The sequence below is a fragment of the Solanum tuberosum genome, unplaced genomic scaffold (genome assembly GCF_000226075.1).
Source record: "Solanum tuberosum cultivar DM 1-3 516 R44 unplaced genomic scaffold, SolTub_3.0 scf00328, whole genome shotgun sequence".
NCBI classification, from domain to species: domain Eukaryota; kingdom Viridiplantae; phylum Streptophyta; class Magnoliopsida; order Solanales; family Solanaceae; genus Solanum; species Solanum tuberosum.
The window spans coordinates 672,123-679,813 of NW_006239252.1; positions in this window are offsets into that span (position 1 = coordinate 672,123).

A 7,691-nucleotide genomic window follows, 5' to 3' on the forward strand; every position below is an offset into this window, starting at 1 on the left:
GAGAAGTGAGAGAAGAAAATACCAAATTTCCGTTAGCCTTCTTCTCTGCCAAATTGGTTGTTAAAAGCATGACTTGTGCTGAGTTGGCTTCTGATGACGTGGCTGCATCTCTACCCTCTAACTTCATTAATCTACATCTAATCTGAGCCGTAGCTTTCACCCGGTAGTTATAACTACTTATTGGACATTAATTAGGCCCAAGGCCATGACAATTCCTTCCTCACCAAAGCATCCTTGTCCTCAAGGATTAATAGCAAAATCTGGAAACTTGGACTTGATGAAATGATAGTCTTCCCACGTGGAATCTTCGGGGGGAAGGTTTGACCATTGGATAAGCAATTTTACACCGGCCACATTATTAAGTTTCATCATCTGCCGTCGCAATACAGCCACTGGTTTAACCAAAAATTGTCCATCATCGCCGGTACTAGGCAAAGTTGATTGAACCACTTTCTTAGCTCCAATCTTCTTCTTAAGTAAGGATACATGGAACACTGGATGCACCCTGGAAGTGGAAGGAAGCTCTAGTTTATAAGCCACAGGGCCAATCTTAGTCAAAATCTTGTATGGACCATAGTATTTGGAGCTGAGCTTCAAATTTTTTCGCAAGGCAATAGAGGACTGCCTGTATGGTTGGAGTTTGAGATATACCTGATCACCAACTTGAAACTCTCTTTCTGATCTATGCAAATCAGCATAATGCTTCATCCTTTCTTGGGCCTTGCATAAATTATCCTTAATAATTTGCTGCATTTGTTGCCTCTTCATAACCAATTCTTCCGCAGCAGGCACAATACTATCCAGCAGTGGTCCCATAGATATTTGAGGGGGAGAATAACCATATTGAGCTTCAAAGGGACTACACATGAGGCTAGTATGATAGTTGGTGTTATACCACCACTCAGCTTGGTGAAGCCATTGCTTCCACTGATGAGGTCTATGGCTAGTCATACACCGTAAGTAATTTTCTATGCACCTGTTAACCCTCTCAGTTTGCCCATCTGTTTGAGGATGATAGGAAGAACTATATAAGAGTTGAGTTCCACTCAACCTGAAGAGAGCTTGCCAAAAATTACTGAGAAAGATCTTGTCTCGATCAGATATAATAGACTCAGGTGGACCATGAAGAGTGTGTACGCGCTTCCAGAACTTAGTAGCCACCTGTAGAGCAGTAAAAGGGTGTGATAGGGCTATGAAATGAGCACCTTTAGTAAATCTGTCAACTACAACAAAAATGACATCCTTGCCTGAGGACTTAGGCAAGCCTTCAATAAAATCCAAACTTATATGCCTCCAGGATTGATCAGGGATTGGCAAGGGTTGAAGCAACCCTGGGTATGGAACATTCTCATCTTTATTTCTATGACATATTTCACATTCAGATACAAATTGTACCACCATTTGTTTCATCAAGGGCCAATGGAACAGGAGAGACAACCTTTTTAAAGTTCCAAGTTGGCCCGAGTGCCCCCCTAAGTTAGAAGCATGAAAAGTCTGTATCAATTGTTGTCTAAGGTTCCCAGTGGAACCAACATAGACCTTCCCCTTTCTCCGTAACACTCCTGAGAGATATTGCCATAATTTTGGGCCAGTAGTATCCACAGTCAGCTGTGTAATTAGTTCCATGGCCATAGAATCACCTTCATAACTTGTAGTAATATCCAGCACCCACAATGGAACTGTCATGCTAATGGCATTCAGCTGACCTTCTTCTTTCAAACTATCTCCTTGTTGTCGTGAGAGTGCATCAGCAACTCTATTCTCTGCCCCCTTTTTGTACTGCACCTCATAATCCAATCCCAAAAGTTTGGTTAGACCTCTCTGTTGCACTGCTGTAGTGACCTTCTGTTCAAGCAAGTATTTGAGGCTATGATGGTCAGTTTTGACCACAAAATGCTTGTATTGAAGGTAATGTCTCCATTTTTCGACAGCATTCAGTAATGCCAAGTACTCCTTCTCATAAATGGACTTATCTCTATGTTTCAATGCCAACACTTTACTGAAGTAGGCTATTGGTTTTCCTTTTTGCAAGAGTACAGCTCCAATCCCTGAATAGCAAGCATCAGTTTCCACTACAAACTCCTCATTGTAATCTGGTAAAGCCAACACTGGTGTAGTAGACATAGCTCTTTTAAGTGCTACAAAAGCTTGATCCGCTTCTTCACTCCATACAAAGGCATCCTTCTTCAATAAATCAGACAATGGTCTACTTATACTCCCATAATTTGCCACATACTTTCTGTAATAACCTGTTAAACCTAGAAAACCCCTCAAAGCCTTCACAGTTCTAGGAGTAGGCCATTCTTCCATAGCTCTCACCTTGTTAGGGTCAGTGGACACTCCTTCAGCATTGATCACATGCCCCAAATATTCTACCTTAGGCTGTCCAAAAGAACACTTGGATCTTTTCGCATACAAGGAATGAGCCACTAAGGTGCTGAATACCAGTAATAAGTGTTCCACATGCTCAGACAATGATTTACTGTAAATGAGAATGTCATCAAAAAATACTAAAACAAACTTTCTGAGGTACAACTGAAATACCTGATTCATCAAAGCTTGGAAAGTGGCAGGGGCATTGGTCAAGCCAAAGGGCATAACCTTGAACTCATAATGTCCCATATGAGTCCTGAATGCAGTCTTGTAAACATCTTCAGCTTTCATTCTAATTTGATGGTAACCTGCCCTGAGATCTATCTTAGAAAAAATCATTGCCCCATGCAATTCATCTAAAAGGTCATCAACAATGGGAATTGGATATTTGTCCTTTACTGTGAGCTCATTTAAACCTCTGTAATCTACACAAAACCTCCAGGTGCCATCCTTCTTCTTAACCAAAAGAGCTGGTGAAGAAAATGGAGATTGGCTATGACTAATAATTCCATTGGTGAGCATCTCAGCTACTTGTTTCTCTAATTCCTCCTTTTGATAGTGGTTATACCTGTAGGGCCTTATACTCACTGGCGACGCTCCAGGCTTCAAGTTAATGGCATGATCTAGTTGTCTCACTGGAGGTAAGGCCTTTGGTTCCACAAATACTGCTTGATACTTATCAATCACTTCCTGTATAGCATCATCTACCCTCTCCTGTTCAAGTTCTGATTCTCCTCCTAATATGAACAAATGAGCTATCAAGGTTTGGCCCTTCTTGATGAGCTTGCTCATTGCATTACCACTAATCATACTCAAGCTACCCTCCACTGGTATAGCATGTAGTACTGTTTTATTACTTTTTCTACCAATGGTTACACACCTTTTCTCATGGTCAAACTTGGTTGGATTATTTTTCTTCATCCAATCATTTCCCAGTACCAAATCACAACCTCCCAATTTGATAATTCTCAAGTTTTCCTTGAAGGATTTACCTCCCATTTTCCAGCTAAAATCAGGACAACTCGTGTGACACATCACATAGTTACCATCAGCAACAGTAACTTTCATGGGGGAACTATATTCAGCTACATAGCCAGTTTCACTCACAGCTTGTTCATCTATGAAGCTGTGTGTGCTTCCCGAGTCTATTAGTACTGCAAGGACCCTATTCTTAACTGATCCCTTAACTAAGATAGCATTTACTCCTTGGTTACTACCAGACAAGGCACTCAAACATATGGCCTCCATAACCTCCTGTTGTATTTCTCCTTCAATGATAAGATCCGGTGGTTCAGGTACCTTTATTTCATCTGGAAGTATGGCCTCTTCTTCACCCCTCATGCAATTCAACTGCTTAGCCTTACAGTTGTGTCCTGGGTAATACTTCTCTCCGCACCTGAAACATAACTTGTTGCTCCTTCTGTATTCATACACTTCTGGAGTCAGCCTAAAAGTGTTTGGTCGAGGATTGTTCACAGTAGCATGTTTGGAGTAATTTGAACCACTAGCAACAGTAGGAATTGGATTACTTCCCATATTTTTTGTAGAACTAGACCCTCCCCCCTGATAGGAAGTTTTAGTCATCATCACGTTCTTCTTTTGAGCTACTTCGATTGCTTTCTCTTGTAGTCTAGCCTGCTCTATAGCTGCTCTTAATGTTACTGGCTTAAACATTTTAACCCCAAACTTGATTTCTTCCTTCAAAGCTCCAATAAAACTTGACAGGAAATGAGCCTCATTCAAGGTTGGGTTCCTTATTATCATCTGGGCCTTCAAATCCTCAAACTTGCCAAGGAATTCATCTACAGTTCCTATTTGAGATAGCTTATTAAATTCCTCAACTATATCTGCAACATCTGCCTCCCCAAATCTCACACAGAGTTCCTCCTTAAATTCAGCCCAAGTAACTACTCCTCTATCCAAAACAAGTGAATTATACCATGTCTCAGCAAGCCCATTCAAATAGAGTGCAGCTCCCTCTACCTTTTGATTATCAGCAGTTCTATATAGGTTAAAGTACTTTTCACACTTACGCAACCATACCTTAGGTTCGTTCCCGTCAAAGCATGGTAGTTCCCATTTTGGAGGTGGAATTGGCAATCTGGCCCTAGCTTCCTGTATGGGATTTGGTAGCAGCCCATCTCTAACTGGAAAAGCGCCTTCAGGAGCTCTGACCGGTGCTCTTTCTAGAGCTGTCAAACGATCCAAAATAAGCTCCAAAGTTCCCCTGATTCCAGTTTGAGTTTCATTGAGTTCCCTGCAAGTTGTAGTGAGATCTCCCAAAATTTCGTCATGACGCAACAACTTATCATCTAGCAACTTCATCCTGGTCCCTTCAGCCATTTTCACCTTCACGAGTTGAGCGAAACCTGGCTCTGATACCAATTGTTATGACTTGGCCTTAAATCAAACAGTTAACGTGCAAAAGTAAATGGAACAGTGGAAATTTCTGGGACAATTTTCTATTAATCAACTTGGAAATGAAAGACAATTAAAACTAAAGTAAATGGAATTGAACTAAGCCACTACAACAGCCATTGATGAGTCCACAATCTGCAGAATAGAAGGAGTTTAGGATTAGAAGAGAAAAGATGAGGAAGATAGAGAAGAAGAGATCTGAGAGAAGAAGAAGAGAAGTGAGAGAAGAAAATACCAAATTTCCGTTAGCCTTCTTCTCTGCCAAATTGGTTGTTAAAAGCATGACTTGTGCTGAGTTGGCTTCTGATGACGTGGCTGCATCTCTACCCTCTAACTTCATTAATCTACATCTAATCTGAGCCGTAGCTTTCACCCGGTAGTTATAACTACTTATTGGACATTAATTAGGCCCAAGGCCATGACAATATGTGCCTTTTTCAAGAATACAAAAAAAAAACCCAGAAAGCCCTATGGCTTTTTCTTGAATATAATTTGACCTACCTACATAAAGATTCAATCTTCACACATAAAAATTGGATATTATATGTTTGTATAAAAAAAAAAACCACCACCCTTTGGTGCCCTTTGCAAAAAAAATTACAGAAAAAAGTGAAGAAATTTGCAAAGGTTTCAAGAAGGGGAGTTTTTCTGTGATGAAAATTTTGGATTATTTTTTTTGTTGGGTCAGATTTTGGCATGAAATTTTTTGTTCATTCAAATGTTTTCATGTTTTTTCGGAGAAAAATGAAACGTGCAGAGAACTACGTTGAGAGAGACAACACAAAAGTGTTAAATTTCGACCGTTTTTAATTGTATCATACAATTTGTATGCTTCTTTTCATTTGTGACAAATATAATTTTATATCCTGGTTTTAAACTTTGTTAAATACTAGTTTAGATATGAAATTAATAGAGAAATAGTTTAACTAAGAAAAATATCGTGTCAGAAAAAAAAAAGAAAAAAAAAGTCACGTGGATGGAAGTTTTGGGTCAGACACGCCTGAGCGTATGTATACACACATTTGGTCTAGTATATATTGAGGTGTATTTCTCAAACTAATGAATAATAGTTATGTGTATTTTTCACTCTAAATAGTTTAGAAAACTAAAAAAAAATAGTTTAATTGTGTTTTTGATACTTAAACTCTTAAATATTCTCAAAATATATTTTTCAAATATATTTAGGGTATATTTCGTATGATGAAAAATGTTTTCTTGGAAAACAAGTGAATTTCTTACTCATTTTCTAATGCTTGGTAAGTAAGAAGGAAAATATTATCCATGGGTGCAGGATGGGATGGGGAGTGAGGGTTCGGGGGGGTGGGACAACCAAGGGATGGGGGTAGGGGGGATTGAGTGGATGGGAGGAGACAATAAACTTGAAATGGTACTTATGTAATTTGTTTTCCTTGCTTCTATTAGAAAGTCATTTTTCTTATTTTTAAGGAATTTATTTTTCTTAAAACATAGAAAATTTGAAAAATATTCTCCTCAATACCAAACACTTGTGGATTTCTCAATATAAACATGGTACTTGTATCTCCTACCTCCAGATGAGGAGCCATTGTAAGTATTAGAAGTATGGAACTTCTTGTCTTTGAAATCATCGAACTTCTCACGCTTCAATAGTTTTTATGCTTATATACATAAAAACTTCTTCTAACTCTTAAAGAATTTAGAAGAGAGTCTCCCTTCATGTCAACATTGTCACTCAACTCGACTTCAACTTTGAATTTGATTTGATCAAATAATTTGATTAATTGATTAATATTTAAATCATTTATTTTTAATGATAATTGTATTGGGGCTTATCATTGGTCAAATATCGTTAGCATATTAAACGAGTGTCGTTTGCACTCTTAATTTTTTTTGAAAATAATTTCATTCGATGTCGAACTTATGAATAAGCAAATGTAATTTTTATTTCTTTCATCATTTTTCTTCGCCGGAATACTCTTGTCTTTTCCTAGACAAAAATGAAATTTATTACTTTCTTCTAACATTAGTCTAATTTAGAATATCAAAATATAGTTAATATGAGTAATTAAGTAACAAAAATTCTTAAAAAATAATTTATTAAAGAAAGTGTCAAGTCAGACTGTAATCTATGTACTCTCTCCGTTTCACAAAGAATGACCTCCTTTCCTTTTTAGTCAGTTTCAAAAAGAATGACCTCTTTCCTTTTTTGGTAACATTTTACTTTTTGCTTTCCACGTGGCATGTTTAAGACCACAAGATTAAGAGTAATTTCCCTAGATAGTCACCCATGTTTGGGAAATTACCTTGGAATATCACTTATGTTTGTTTTAGGACCACAATATCACCCAACTTTACTTTTTTTCCTCAAAATATACTTACACAAAAAAAAATATTATATCTCTTCTAATAGGATGCCATGTCACATTATTTCTTTTTCATTATTAACATTTTTTTAAAAAAAATTTAGACAACCCATGTTACCTAGTAAAAAAAAATTACATAGCCCAAAAATTTCTACCCTAATTCTAGGGGATTAGGTGGCAAATCCAAATATGAGCTCCTTCGATTCTTCAAGAAAATATGTGGCTTCCTCCGATTTTTCAAGCGAGATAATGTTTTTATATGGGCACTAATGGGCAATGGCACCTTTTTGTTGAGTCCAAAGCCAAAAGTGCAACTTTTTCTTTAAAAAACAAAAACAACACATCAAAAAAAAAATTAACCAAAAGGGCAAAATCGCTCTTGACGGAGCAATTTTGTTCTGACAAAAATTGACGCCGCTCCCCTAAAAGAAATAAAAATCGCTGCCGATTTTCTCAAAAAAATATTTTTTCTTTAAAATCGCTGCTATAACAGCGTTTTTATAAAAAAAAAATTAAAATAACAGCGATTTTGTTTAAGAAATTATTTTTAAAAAAAAA